At 39.0% G+C, this 15077-nt stretch overlaps 2 long non-coding RNA genes across 4 annotated transcripts in view; one reads left to right on the top strand and one right to left on the bottom strand.

Moving 5' to 3' along the window:
* The window catches only part of LOC107609810, a 32365-nt gene that overhangs the window by 7791 nt on the left and 9497 nt on the right, over window positions 1-15077 (bottom strand). The window contains exons 3-5 of one of the 3 annotated variants that reach the window (XR_002350190.1): window positions 10384-10899; window positions 10060-10292; window positions 8376-8437 (exon numbers count right to left, since the gene is read on the bottom strand). This is a non-coding gene — a long non-coding RNA (uncharacterized LOC107609810). Of the gene's footprint in view, window positions 1-8375; window positions 8438-10059; window positions 10293-10383; window positions 10900-15077 lie in introns of those variants that run through there. The other 2 variants (XR_001613265.2, XR_002350191.1) reach the window with 2 other exon arrangements.
* LOC110264291 lies at window positions 3609-3866 on the top strand. The gene is made up of 2 exons (XR_002350192.1): window positions 3609-3639; window positions 3752-3866. It is a non-coding gene; the product is annotated as an uncharacterized LOC110264291 (long non-coding RNA).

The following is a 15077-nucleotide window of genomic DNA, read 5'->3' as shown; positions in this document are numbered from 1 at the left end:
CTGGCGTTTAACGCCAGCTTTCCTATCCCTTTGGGGCGTTGAACTCCCAGAAAGGTCCCTTTCTGGCATTGAACGCCCATCTCCCTCCTTTTCTGGCGTTCAACGCCAGTAAGGGGGTCTCCCATGGGTGTTCTATTTTCAGTTCTGAGTGTTTCTGTCACTGTTCTAAGTGTTGCACATGATCACAAATATCTAAAAGCAAGAGAAAAACTAAAATATCAAACTTAAAGAAAATGAAAACTAATAGTTGGGTTGCCTCCTAATAAGCACTTCTTTACCGTCGTTAGCTTGACGAACAGCTTCATTACAGAGGTAAGTAGGGGCTCAGATCTTCACCCCTTACAGTGAATTTTCTTCCTGTGCTCTCGTGAATGAGCTTCACATGCTCTAGAGACAGGATTCTACTCACTATGTGTAGAATGACTGGACTCTTAGTGAAGACAATTCTAATTCTAGGTGAGAGGCTGGGGCATGAAATTGTGATCACACTTTTCACAACTCCGATACAACTAACAAGCAAGTGCACTGGGTCGTCCAAGTAATACCTTACGTGAGTAAGGGTCGATCCCACGGAGATTATCGGCTTGAAGCAAGCTTTGGTCATCTTGTAAATGTTAGTCAGGCGGATTCAAATGGTTATGAGATTTTAATAATTAAAAGATAAATAAAACATAAAATAAAATAAAATACTTATGTAATTCATTGGTGGGAATTTTAGATAAGCGTTTGGAGATGCTTTGTTGCTTCTGAACCTCTGCTTTCCTATTGTCTTCATCCAATCATGCGTGCTCCCTTCCATGGCAAGCTGTATGATCCTCTTGGATGAAAAATACCAAGTACAGTTTCTGTATGGCTAATCAACTGTCGGATTTCTCGTCTCGGATGAAAAATACCAGGTATAGCTACTGCACGGCTAATCATCTGTCGGTTCTCACTAGCTTCAGAGTAGGATCTCTCTATCCTTTTGCACACTGTCACTGCACCAAACATTCACGAGTTTGAAGCTCATCACAGTCATTCCTTCCCAGATCCTACTCGGAAAATCACAGACAAGGTTTAGACTTTCCGGATCTCAGGAATGCTGCCAATTAGTTCTAGCCTATACCACGGAGGTTCTAACCTCATGGACTCGGTCCGTGAATTAGAGACCCAAGAGAATATACTCCGAATGTCGTCCAATGACTACGTTGAATATCATGTAGACCGCTTGTGGTTGTCAGGCATGCGGATCTTGGCTAAGCAAGTAACGAAGATAGTGGGTGATTGTCACGGGTCACCCCTTCATTCTGACTTAACTGAATTAAGTACGAGAGTATATCTTGGAGAAGAAGTAAGCATGAATTGAAAGAGAAACAATAGTACTTGTATTAATTCATGAAGAACAGTAGAGCTCCGCACCTTAATCTATGAGGTGTAGAAACTCCACCGTTGAAAATACATAAGAGAAAAAGGGCTAGGCATGGCCGAATGGCCAGCCTCCCAAATGTAATATAAATGTCCAAAGATCTCCCGGTTCTTCTAGGTCTATTAGTAAAAAGTGCTATTTATACTAAAACTAGTTACTAAGGATTACAGAAAATAAGTAACTAAGTGCGGATAGTGCAGAAATCCACTTCCGGGGCTCACCTGGTGTGTGCTTGGGCTGAGCATTGAGCTTTACATGTGCATAGGCCTTCTTTTGAGTTAAACGCCAGCTTAGATGCCAGTTTGGGCGTTTAAATCTAGTTTTGGTGCCAGTTCTGGTGTTTTATGCCAGAAAAGGGTCTCTGGTTGGCGTTTAGACGCCAGTTTAGGCCATCAAATCTCGAGCAAAGTATGGACAATTATACATTATTGGAAAGCCCAAGATGTCTACTTTCCAACGCAATTGAGAGAGCACCAATTGGACTTCTATAGCTCCAGAAAATTCACTTCGAGTGCAGGAGGGTCAGAATCCAACAGTATCTGCAGTCCTTTCTCAGCCTCTGAATCAGACTTTTACTCAGATCCCTCAATTTCAGCCAGAAAATACCTGAAATCACAGAAAAATACACAAACTCATAGTAAAGTCCAGAAATTTGATTTTTGCATAAAAACTAATAAAAATATAATAAAAAGTAACTAAAACATACTAAAAACTATGTAAAAACAATGCCAAAAAGGGTATAAATTATCCGTTCATCACAACACCAAACTTAAATTGTTGTGTAAGACCCAGAATCTTTGAAAAGTCTTTTTATGATCAAGTCTCAAATCATATAGTTATTTATAGCCTTAATTTCAGAAATTATTTTATTAAAGATAATTAAGGCAAGTTTTGATTTATTGAATTTGAGATAAGTTATGGTTATTATCCAATTTTACAATTATTGGATTATTTTCTATATTTAAATCATATAGTTGGTAGTTGTGAAATAAAAAGGATTTTAATATGATTTTGGACTAAATAATTAATATTTTAGAATATTGATATTACTATTTTGGAAAATGAAGAAAATAAGTATATTATTTCTAATTATTTGGTGGGGACATTTTATTGAAAATAATTTATGAAATTGATGAGCAAATAGTATTTTTATACATTATTATTAATGGATTAGAATTTATTTTTAATTACTATAATATCCCTATTTTTATTTGAAATTACTAAAATGCCTCTAACCCTAATTTTTGAAAGAGAAACCTTGACCCTGAAACCCTGACCCGGTACCCGTTTCCCCTCCCTAAACCAGCAGCAGCAGCTGCTACCCTCTAACCTAAACACACACTCACACAGCCGCAGCCTTCCCCCAATTCAACTAGCAGCAACAGCTGCGAAAATGGAAGAAAGAAAGAAATAGAGAGGGAAGGGAGAAACGGATCCGGGGAGGAGAAGGAGAGGAGGGGAGGAAAGGGACCGCGCCGGCGTGCTGGACCTCACCGCCGCCGTTGCGCCATCGCCGAACCATGGAGGGAAAGGGAGTGTCGCGAGTCACCATCCCTAAGCTGCAGCACCATGGAGCCATCCTGGTCGTGCCGCCTCTGCTGTTAGTGCTACCATCGTCGACCAAGCTCGTTGCCAATAGTCGCGTCGTCGCCGTCTCTGCCCAGCGCCGCCGCAGATGATGGGTCACCGAGAAATGCCACCGCTGCTGCTATCGTCTTCGCAGCTTGAGTTGTTGCGATCGCTCCTCTCCGTAAAGCCCGTCACGAGCGCCGCTGTCAGCCTCGTGCTTTCGGGTGCCGTCGGTGGAGTCATGTTGGCCGGATCTGCTGCAAGAGATCGGGAAGGGAAGCGTTCCTCAGATGGCAAACGGAGCTCGGCAGGGACTGTGCGCCATCACTGAACTCGCACGCAGAGGGAGATGAGACGCGAGAGGGAGCCGTCGCGGGGTTGCTGTCGCACCGCGTGGCTGGGCTCGCCGTGGTGGAAGGTTGTCGCCACGAGTGTCGCTACCAAAGGAGGAAACCACGCCGCCGTGCTTGGCCGCTGGAAAACGCCGCTGCCGTCGCCGGAAAACTCTGCTGGTAAGGGTTTTAAGTGAGGTTTCTGCCTTTTTGGATTTTGAAAAGGTTTTAATGCTGCGTGGTTTTTATAGTTGATCCACCGGAGCTTCTGGCCACCGCCGAAGCTGTTGCCGGGCCTGCTTGAAATCGCAGCTGCTTCGTTTCGCTAGTTCAGTAAGTATTTATATTTCGGAAAGTCTCGCGTTAGTATTCTGTTGTGTTCGGTTAATGAATATGAGTTTTGATAACGTGGGGTTGAGTCCTGATTATTGTATGTTGCGATTAGTGTCGCTATGATTATTGCGGATGTGGCTTGAAGCTGAGGTTGCTGTTGTTGATGATTTCGGGTTAAGGTGGAAAGGACTCTGTGAGGCGTTTGGTTTATGGAATTACGTTTTGAGGTAGGGGCGCTTTCCAAAAACTATGTTTTGTGTATTGGAATTATTACATATGGATACTGTTGTGAGATATTGTGTATTTGGTGATTGTATCTGCCTTATGCGTTATTTGATTGACTCGGGTGATTATGGATGTTGGTTTGGTTGAATTGTTGTGCGGCCTTGTGAAATGTAATATTTTCAAGTGATTCTTTAAAGATTTGAAATCTGAGTTTAATCCATTGAGGATTGGTTTGATTTGAGTCAATTATTTGATGATGTGAAAAGTCGAATGCACTTTTGAATTCAGCCTGGTTTACTTTAATTGACTTGATGTTGGACAAATGATTTGTTACTGAACTGTTTCTTTAAAACTTTGGAAATGAGCTAAACCAGTTGAATTTGAGTTGATTTTGAAATGGTTTTCTTGAGATATGCCACTGAGGCGATTGTTGGATTTAGCTTGCTTTGAATTGATTTCTGGTTTTGAGCTGTTGAAAAGGAATGAGAAACGGTTTAGTTGGGACCCAAACCGGGTGGCAAAAGTCCAAGTTTTAGGAGAGATGCTACCGGAATTTCTATAAAATCCGAGTCTTTATTGAAATGTTGTTTGGAAAAATGATGAATTAAAGACTTCTACTATTTTATTTGAATTATCAAGAAAAGGATGATTCATGCTTTTGAAACGAATTATTAAAGAGGAAATTGTGATTTAGTCTTGCTTCGTAAAAAAAGGCATTGTATCTCTTTCAGGAGAAAGTTATTTAGATGAAACTTATGTTTTAAAGCTGTTTTAAATGTGACAAGGGTAATGCCTTTGAATTTGACTTGAGGGCTTCAATTAGGGGAGTTTCAATGACGTTGAAAGAACCTGAATGTCTATTGACAAGTTTCATTTTGAAATGTTTTGAGAAAGGTTTTAAGTACTCTTTGAACTCTGAATTCTTGCAATACTAAAACAATTTTGAACAGTTGAAACACTTTAGAATTTCCCATGGGGTTGAAGCTGGTTTTTGTTTTAGTAAAGGAAACGGCTTTGAAAAGAGTATTTGATTTCGTGACTCAGTTTGGCTTAGATCCTATTTTATTACTCAAATATAGGAGCCAAGGTTTTTAATGATTTTAAATGATTTTTGGCATAATGAGTTACGCTATTCTCCCCTAAGGACTTGAGACTCTGCCAAGGAACTTTTATTATAAAATCCCATTGTTGAATGGGTGATTTTGAATATTTCAAAGAGATCTTTAACTTGCCATGGTTATGGAAGTTTTGGAAAGAGGATGCCGAGAGTGGCATTGTTTTCAAAGGGGAACTTACTTTAAGTAAAAGTGGCTTGTGAGCCTAAGATGAATTGAGAAAAGTGATTTGAGGCTTAAATGCCGGTTTTATGAATTTGATGATGTTGAATGGTGGAAGTGCTGTTTTGTTATGAGCCGGAATGGCTGTGTATGATATTGATTTATGGCTAATTGCTGAATGAGTTATGGGTCGTATGGCTGATTATGAATTATGAGTTTAAGCCGAAGGGCTGTATTTATTGATAAATTGGCTGGTTCTGGATTGAACCGTGAGCCGGATAGCTGAGATGAATGTTGTATGTGAAAATGCTTGTGTTTTCTCTCTGGTTGTAAGGGTGATAGGGCACCGATACCCTCTAATGGCGCCAGGGCGCAGATACCCTCTAATGGCGACAGGGCGCAGATACCCTCTAATGGCGATAGGGCGCAGATACCCTCTAAGGATAATAATGCGCAACAGAGAGACTGTGTCCGGGTTAGCTACCGAACACGTCGGGTTGGCTTCGTAACCGACAGATGATATCATCAGCCACTAGGAACAGGCATGCATCATATGCATCTATGTGACATTGCTTGGGTGTGCATATTATACTTGGTTTGCCTATGTGATTAATTGCTAATTGTTCTACTTGCAATAACTGTTTGTTTGTGCTTGCATCTTCCTATTTGTGTTTGCTACTGGGACTCTGTTGGACTGTGGTGATTGGTTGTTGGTTGGTTGGTTTAGGCCTAGGGCCGTGGTTGGAATGAGAAGAATCGATGGTTGATTTCGGTTGTGTTTCTGGTTTGGAATAAAATATGAAAGGCTATTTTGGTTTTGCATAGATAAACCGTTTTGAAAGGCTTTTGAGTTTTTGAGAATTGAATGGTTCTTCTTTCAGAAAGATTTTTAGACTTTACTTTTATTGTAAACCGTTGTTTTCGAAAAGAGGCATAAGACGGTTATCAATCACTAGTACGGTTTATCTTCACGTATCCTATTACAGTAATTCCCAAAAACCCTCTACTGAGAACCCTTTCGAGGATGATGTTCTCACCCCCCTACATTTTTCCTCTTTCAGGATATGGGCGCAGAAGTTACGAAGAGTTTATTTAGTTGTTGAAATGCTCTGTATTGCTTTAGACTGTTATTTGTATCCTCGCCTTTATCTTGAGATATTCTGTAAGAAGGATAGGGATTGTATTAGTTAATGTTTGTAATAATATTTATATACATGTATGTATATATATGGATGTACTCTTTATGGATTTCTGTAAGTTGTATGGTATGTATGGATGTACGTTGTATAGCAAAAGTATTTTTAGGAGTGATTTTGCGGTTTAAAGTTTTAAACAGGCTCATATTTTAGTATTAAATAGTATAAAAGTTATCGTAATGTCTGAACTATCAGAGTCGCGCAGCCGGAAGCGTTAACTTTGGTAGTTAGGGTGTTACATGTTGCATGTCCCCAAGCAACTAAAAATAAAATAGGATAAAAAGAAGAGAAAATACAATAAATTCCAAAATTATCAATGAAGATTAGATTTAATTAGAAGAGCGAGACTAGTATCTTTTTGCTTCTAAACAGTTTTGGCATCTCACTTTATCCTTTGAAGTTCAGAATGATTGGCATCCATAGGAACTCAGAATTCAGATAGTGTTATTGATTCTCCTAGTTCAGTATGTTGATTCTTGAACACAGCTACTTTATGAGTCTTGACCGTGACCCTAAGCATTTTGTTTTCCAGTATTACCACCGGATACATAAATGCCACAGACACATAACTGGGTGAACCTTTTCAGATTGTGACTCAGCTTTGCTAGAGTTCCCAGTTAGAGGTGCCCAGAGTTCTTAAGCACACTGTTTTTGCCTTGGACCACGACTTTAACCGCTCAGTCTCAAGCTTTTCACTTGACACCTTCACGCCACAAGCATATGGTTAGGGACAGCTTGATTTAGCCGCTTAGGCCAGGACTTTTATTCCTTTGGGCCCTCCTATCCATTAATGCTCAAAGCCTTGGATCCTTATTACCCTTGACTTTTGGTTTAAAGGGCTATTGCTTTTTCTGCTTGCTTTTTCTTTTTCTTTCTTTTTTTCTTTATTTTTCGTATTTTTTTCCTTTTTTTCGCAAGCTTTGTGTTTTTCACTGCTTTTTCTTGCTTCAAGAATCAATTTTATGATTTTTCAGATTATCAATAACATTTCTCTTTTTTTTCATTATTCTTTTAAGAGCCAACAATTTTAACATTCATAAACTTCACTATAAAAAATATGCACTATTCAAGCATTCATTCAGAAAACAAAAAGTATTGCCACCACATCAAAATAATTAAACTATTTTCAAGATAGAATTCGAAATTTATGTACTTCTTTTTCTTTTTTAGAAAACATTTTTCATTTAAGAAAGGTGAAAGATTCATGGAACATTCATAGCTTTGAGACGTAGACACTAGACATTAATGATCATGTAATGAAGAGACAAACATAGACAAAACATAAAGCATAGAAACCAAAAAATAGAAAAATAAGAACAAGGAAATTAAAGAACGGGTCCACCTTAGTGACGGCGGCTAGTTCTTCCTCTTGAAGATCCTATGGAGTGCTTGAGCTCCTCTATGTCTCTTCCTTGTCTTTGTTGCTCCTCTCTCATGGCCATTTGGTCCTCTCTGATTTCATGGAGGATGATGGAGTGCTCTTGTTACTCCATTCTTAGTTGCTCCATGTTGGAACTCAATTCTCCTAAAGAGGTGTTGAGTTGCTCCCAATAGTTGTGTGGAGGGAAATGCATCCCTTGAGGCATCTCAGGGATTTCTTGATGAGGGACTTTCTCATGCTCTTGTTGAGGTCCATGAGTGGGCTCTCTTGTTTGCTCCATTCTCTTTTTAGTGATGGGTTTGTCCTCTTCAATGAGGATGTCTTCCTTGTAACGTCCCGTCCAGCAAAATACCTTGCTTAAGTCAGGGTATTTCCACTAGAAAGAACATTACGTAACCTTCTCTAGTATTAACTACTTAATTATCGAGCCTTTGTATCGAGTTCGCGTTTCAATTTTAAGAAAATGCCAGAAAATTTTGTTTTTTTATTCATTAAAGTCATAATTCAAAACATTCACAAATAATAATAATCACATAAATATTATTGATAATAATTCTTATACAAAAGAGACCAAATAAAACTCAAATACAATATACTAAACCTACCCCTCTATGTAAAATAAAATCTCAAAGGACAAGAGCGAGGGAACTCTATGAAAGCAATTAAAACCATAAAGAAAGCCTACTGATCGCTCGCAGCTTCAAATTGCGTCTTCAAACCTGTCGCAGAAAGGGTAGAAAATTTGGGGGTGAGAACCAAACCACATGTTCTCAGTAGAGGTCGAGAATGCCGTGAAAGTAAAGAATAAAGCGCAAATAGTTAACTGCATTCATAGACATCTAAAAGGAAACTAACTTTCTTTAAAAGCATTAGTTAATTACTCAATATCCTAAATACAAACTTTATATCCATGCGACCGTCTCAGATTAAGCTTTCTATTAAATCAAAAATCATAATTTTTCACTGACTATAGTTTCGGAAATATAAGCAAAACTATGACTGTTCTGCAGTGTTTTAAAACCAGAAGACAACAGTACCATACAACATTTGAAATTTCATATAAAATCCAAATTAAATCTAACTACCTTCAAAATTAATGTGGTTAAATATAACTCATCCAAATTTCTTTCTCAATTAGTTCCAGGGTCATACCATTTTTAATGAAGGAGTTACGTAGCTTGGAAGTTAGGTAATTTTATGCAGAATTCTATTTTACAAATCATTGAACACAACCTCTTCCAAGTCCCATAACTCACTTATTAAAATATGGAAAATCCTGAAATTTAAATCACATATACTGAACATACTTAATTTTCACCTCCAATTGGTTGCATCACAATATATATCCAGGATCAAAAGTTATAAACTTCCAAAGTTACTAATTTAAGAAAACAGAATCTGGCTTTTTCTGCCTAATGGATCATCCTTCAAAAATTCATATCTTTAAAACTACAAGTCCAGTTGTTCTGAAATTTTACGACATTAAAATAATAGGAATAAAGTTTTATTTAAAATTGGTTCTATTTCAAAATTAAAACTTCAGAATTTCCAATAGAGGAATCAAGTTGCTGCTGCGTTAAACGTTCTGCAGAAAAACCAGTTTTGACATCCATGATTCAAAAATTCACCATAAATCATAAACTTAGTGAAAAAGTCTCAAATTCAGCAGTCCAGTTCCTTATATCCCCAAGCTCAATTCGGACTTAGTTCTACGCAATTCTGATAATCACAGAAATAGTTATAGATTTTCAAAGTTTCTAGCTTCCTTTAAAAATAATGCAGAAAATCAAATTTTACATTTTAACTTTGAAAAATCATAACTAGTTCTATAATTAATTCAAACTTCTCAATATTGAGTCCCAACAACAACTTTTATTATACTTTACTCAGCCTTTGCTCTTATATCATTTCGATTATCGTTGAATAACTGATTCACTTCCAAAGTCACCTTTTAATTTCAAAAATCAATTTTTCAGCAATCTATTTAGTATTCAAAATCTAACCCTTCAAAACCCCTCAAAACCAGTTCCAAATCAACCACCAACCAAGTTCATTAACATTACAATATACCAAATAACAACTCAACGGCAACAAATCCAACATAACCCATTAAAATTCAGAAATTCTCAACAATTAGTCATCAAGCAATTCCCAATCCACATAATCAATCAATATCACAAATCAACAATTCCAAATCACAATCTCAACCATTCCAATCACAATTTCAGCCACAATTCAATAATTATATAATCAATCAATTACTCACAGCTATTAAATCTATTTGCAGTTATTCAATAAACCTTGTAGGCATTCTTAAATTGAAATCGTTTTAAACCCCTACCTCAATGTCGAATTTCATAGAAACCGAAACCGAAGACGGAATTGTGGCGTGATGACTGGTTGGGCTGCACCCAAAATGCAGCAGCTCCTTCATCCCTTATCCGCCAATGTTAGCAACACTCACAACAGCTTTGACAGGGCAGCAGCAACGCGAGTTGGCCACGACAGTGAGCAAAACAATGAATTCATATTGGGTAGAGTAATAATTCTGGAAATTCAGAGGTGGAATATGGGCTAAAATAAATTGGAACAAGAGTAAGGCTAATAAAATGGCAGCGGAATAAACAAGAATGTCAAGTGGAGGTTCAGAATAAGAATGTCTTACAAGAATTAGAAAGGAATAACAGAGCAAGGAAGCACCGGCAGCAGCACGGACGATTATAGCAGCAACGGGGAAGACGGCCTTCTCCTCCACCTTGGTTCATGATTCCGGCGGCGGCAGTGGCAAGGAAAGCCTTCCCACCATGCGTTCTGCTTCGCCTCGCCATTCGCGTTTCTCTCTGGGCGACACCGACTCCACGTCTCCTTTCCTCAACTCAGACTTGATGGCGGCACAGCAGCAACGATTCGACGACAACGAGGTTGGCTTCAACAGCGACTATGGAACGGCGACGAGGACGGAGCTTCCTCTCAGTCACTGCTCGCGCCTCCCTTTGGTCCGTGTACTCGACGGCAGTGCGCAGTGATGGCTCACGACAGCGGCAGTCTCCTCCCTCCCCGATGACAATCCACTTGTCCCTCTTCTTCTCTGTTCCGTCGCCTTCTCCCTCTGCTCTCCGTTTCCTTCTTTCTTCCCTTCTGTTTTCCCCCCTTAAGCTCCCTGTGCCCTTTCTTTCCCTTTCTGATTGTAGATTTAGGAATTTAGGTTATAAATTAGGAATTTGTGATATTAGGGTTAAAATTAGGATTTTATAAAAGAATATAGATAGATATGAATAGATATTTTGATAAAATTGAAGAGTAGAGTAATTTTAAAATTAAATATACTCTATTAAAAATATCTAAGAACATTGTTTATCAACATATTACTAAGTTCAATCAATTATTTCTAATTTAAATTATAAATATTCATATTCACATCCCCTTTCGAATATTTTAAAGATACCAAGAAAACCATATAACATAAACATAGAAGAGAATATATTAGGTGGTGCAAAAGTTGATAGAAATAATTTGACGCAAACCATATTTCAAATCCAAAATCAAATAGGCACAATATTCGTTCAGAACTTATAATACCCGGTCTACCTGAAATTAATTAAATAATAAGTTAATAGGAGTGAATACGGTTGGAAGATTTGGCAATTGGAATTTGATGATTTAAATATGATATTTGGATTCAGTGAATTTTTCCGAGTCGGAAGACATAGTTTTCTGCGTAAAAGTGCGCAGTGGAATTTTGACCGACAGTACCGGCTGAGACTTGTCTGGTACTGCAGCTGAGAAAATTGATTATGAGTAAGTAGGATTAAGAAATGAGGAATTATAATTAGGGGAGGTAGAAATATTTGAAGTGCGATTTAGAGCGCTAATCTTAAAGGTTTTGGTCTAAAATTGGGCCAACGGACAAAAATAAGTGAACCGGGCCTAAGTGGGCCCAAGACCCAACATATATAAACATTAGTTATGAGTATTTCAGCTCATTTTGCCCTAAAGAAGGGGTGTTGGGCGCTGAAATTGGGAAGAGAGAAGAGAAGAGAGAAAACCTAACTCTCTTTGATCTTCAAACCACCATAACTTGAGCTACGGAGCTCCGATTGACGAGCCGTTTGCAGCCATGCGTCGCTCTTCTCATCCTCTACAATTCTATCTAAGTTTGGTGGTGAGTATTTCATTCATCTCTGCCCAGTTTTCGAAATTCCCCACTGTTACACGTTTTTGGGTAGTTAGTGTTGAAATCTTGTGATTTTGGGTGTTTAAGGATACTCCAACATAGATTCTAAGTGGGTTTTATCCCTACTTCATATGGGCTGAGGTAAGAAGTGCTCAAACCCTTGTAATTTGTCATTTTTATGAGCCCTAAGTTGATGTATGTATGTGATATTGGTTATGTTAGTGTATTTGGTGATGTTGGTGCACAATTGGGAGATTGGTATTGCTTGAGGAGCTTTGCTAAGGCTTGGAGCTAAGGTTGGTGAAGAATTCCAAAGAAGAGGCTCAATTGGTTTGGCTACAAGAGGTACGGTTTAAGTTTCATTTAAGTACCATGTGTTGTGATGAGAATTCCTAGGCTAGATGCCCCTAGGATTAAGTTTGGATTATGTAAATGGTTGGTGCTAATATGCAAAGTTGATATGTAACATGAATTAATGATTGGGTTGAGAATTGTGTGACCTTGTAAGCTTGGTGTATTGAGAATTTGATGTACTGGGTAATGAGTATTGATTTTGTGGTTTATGCATTTAAATTGTAAAAATTGGGCCAGAGGCTGTGAATTTTGGGCCGGAGGCTGGAAAGAGGTAAGAAAGGTAAGTCGATGTGTGCATTGTATGATGGCACAAGTGATTGGATGAATTTCAGATAATGAATATATGAATAATTAGGTTGGTTATTGAATAATAAGGTTTGAGAAGTTGAAGTGTGGAATTTGGTAATTTTGGGTGAAATTATGTAGATGAGGTATGTTTGGTTCGGTTGAGATATATTATGTGATCATATATGTGATTATGATTATTAATGCCTTGATTGTATGATGATGCATTAGAGATATGTATGTTGTGATATATGCTTGGGGAATGATTAAGGTTGATTTGTGGGTGAAGTCACGTGATAGTGAGTATGATATTGATTATGTATAATGATGGTTGATTGGAAATGGTATTATTGGAAATTGGGATGAGGAAGGATGTATGACATGATATTGTGTTTGTCCTTTAGCCATTTGATTGAGAAGTGTTAAAATGGTTAGATGTGGTTTTGGGGATTTTTGGTAAAGTGTCAATGTGTGAGTTGAGGATGGCTTGATGTGGATTTTGGTACATTTTGATTGATTTCAAAAAGGGTTGAAATTGGCATGTTTTGGTTGATTTTGAAAAGAGTTGAAAATTGCTTGTTTTGAAAATGGCACCTTGTGGTTTTGTATGAAAAAATGGTTTTTGGGCACACTTTGACGGGACATAACTTGGACTACAGATCTCTGTTTTGTGCCAAATCTGTTTAGAAATGAAATTGGATCCGGGATGTCCATGCCGTTCGAAAAACGGGTGAAAAATGATTTAAAATGAGAAAGTTATGTCCGTCGGAAGATTGGGGGTTGAATCTGTAAATTCTGCAGCTTTTAACTTAGAAAATTTTTAGCAGAATGACCCTCCACGCGTAAGCGCACTTGGCGCATACGCGTCGTTCTTCAAGAAGGCACCATCCACGCGTGCGCGTGGTGTGCGTGTGCGCGTCGATGCGCTGCACCCAATGCCCAGCTATTTTCCAGAGAGTTGTGCCAGAGTTGTGCCAGTTTTGTGCCTGGGCGCAAGAGGACCCACGCGTACGCGTGGCTGACTCTTGCGCGCCGTTTGGATATTTTTCAACCCGCACGTTCGCGCGTATGACATTTGCGCGTTGATGAGTTTTTGGCCATCCGCGCGTGCGCGTACGCGTGGCCCTGTTTTCATGCCAAAGATGGTTTTTGAGTTTTTAAAGCCAAATCTCATACTTCTATGCCTCCAATCTCATCCCTTTGGTATTAAATCATTATGATATGCCTAGCAATGAGGAAGGAACTAGGGGATGTGGTAACTTGCGAGTGAAGCAAGGGAAAAGGTTATGATCAATGATGATCAGATATGATTATATGAGATATGGAGGGTGACGGTGGAAGTACCGTGTAAGCCATGAGCCGAAAGGCTATAATTATTGATAAATGGCCGGTTCTTGATTGAACCATGGGCTGGATGGCTGAGTTATTGCCGGGTTACGGCAAGGCCATTATTGTTTATGGCTGAGTATAAATGCCTATATGATTAATAAATGAATGTGTTACATGGATAACAATGAAAAAATGTTGAAATGTGATGTGTGACCCCGGGTAGTAGGCAGTGGCGTTGTCCACTTGCTCCGGGTATGAGACGGAAAAAGATGTTTATGATAAATGATTTTAATTATGGAGTTTTGAACACATGTGTATTTGTGATACCTGGGTAGTAGTAAGGTGGTGGTTCGTCCCGCTTGCTCCAGGTTAATGCTTGAGATTTGATAACAGTGATGATTGCTTCTAAACTGAACGAATGTATGTTTTGAGATCCTGGGTAGTAGCAAGGGTTGTGGTTCGTCCCACTTACTCTAGGATAGAGATTGAGACCCTGGGTAGTAGCAAGGGTTGTGGTTCGTCCCACTTGCTCCAGGTCAGAGATTGTGACGCCTAGATAGTAGCGGCAGTAGTGGTGAATCCACTCGCTCCAGATTGAGCTTGTAAACACTCGCCTGGGTAGTAGCCGCAGTAGTGGTTATTTCACTGGCTCTGGGTTGAGCGGGTAGTAGCAAGGGGGTTGTAGCTCAAACCTACTTGCTCCGCAATGGGTGTTTCTGTCCAATGGTTAGCTACCAGGACATGTCGGGTTGGCTATATAACCGACAGATGATATCATCAGCCATAGGGCAGGCATTCATCATTTGCATATGTTTGAATTGTTTGGGTTTGCCATTTGTTTTGGATTTCTACATCATATATGCCATGTTACCTGACTATATGCTACTTGTTCTACTTGTACCATATTTGTGTATTACTTGCCTGTATTGCTTGTGTTTGTACAACTGAGAGGCCCCTCATGCTGGTGTCGGTGGGTGTGAGGGCTGTTCTTGATGGGATGAATTGATGATGCGATTGCATGATGATGATGCTTATTGAATGAGATAACTGGAGCTTCCTGGGTAGACGCAGTGATGTGGTTTCACTAGCTCCAGGTGAGTGTATAATGTATTGATATAGAATTGCTGAGGCAGAACAACTGGTGATGATTTTGCTTATAATTCTGAGTCTGATTCGTGGAAGAGTCAGCAAGTTGGGAAACATGTGAAACATGAATT

This window comes from Arachis ipaensis, chromosome B07, assembly GCF_000816755.2.
Source record: "Arachis ipaensis cultivar K30076 chromosome B07, Araip1.1, whole genome shotgun sequence".
In the NCBI taxonomy this organism is placed as follows: domain Eukaryota; kingdom Viridiplantae; phylum Streptophyta; class Magnoliopsida; order Fabales; family Fabaceae; genus Arachis; species Arachis ipaensis.
Note: the sequence above shows the minus strand (reverse complement) of the source record. Positions and strands in the feature narration are given on the sequence as shown.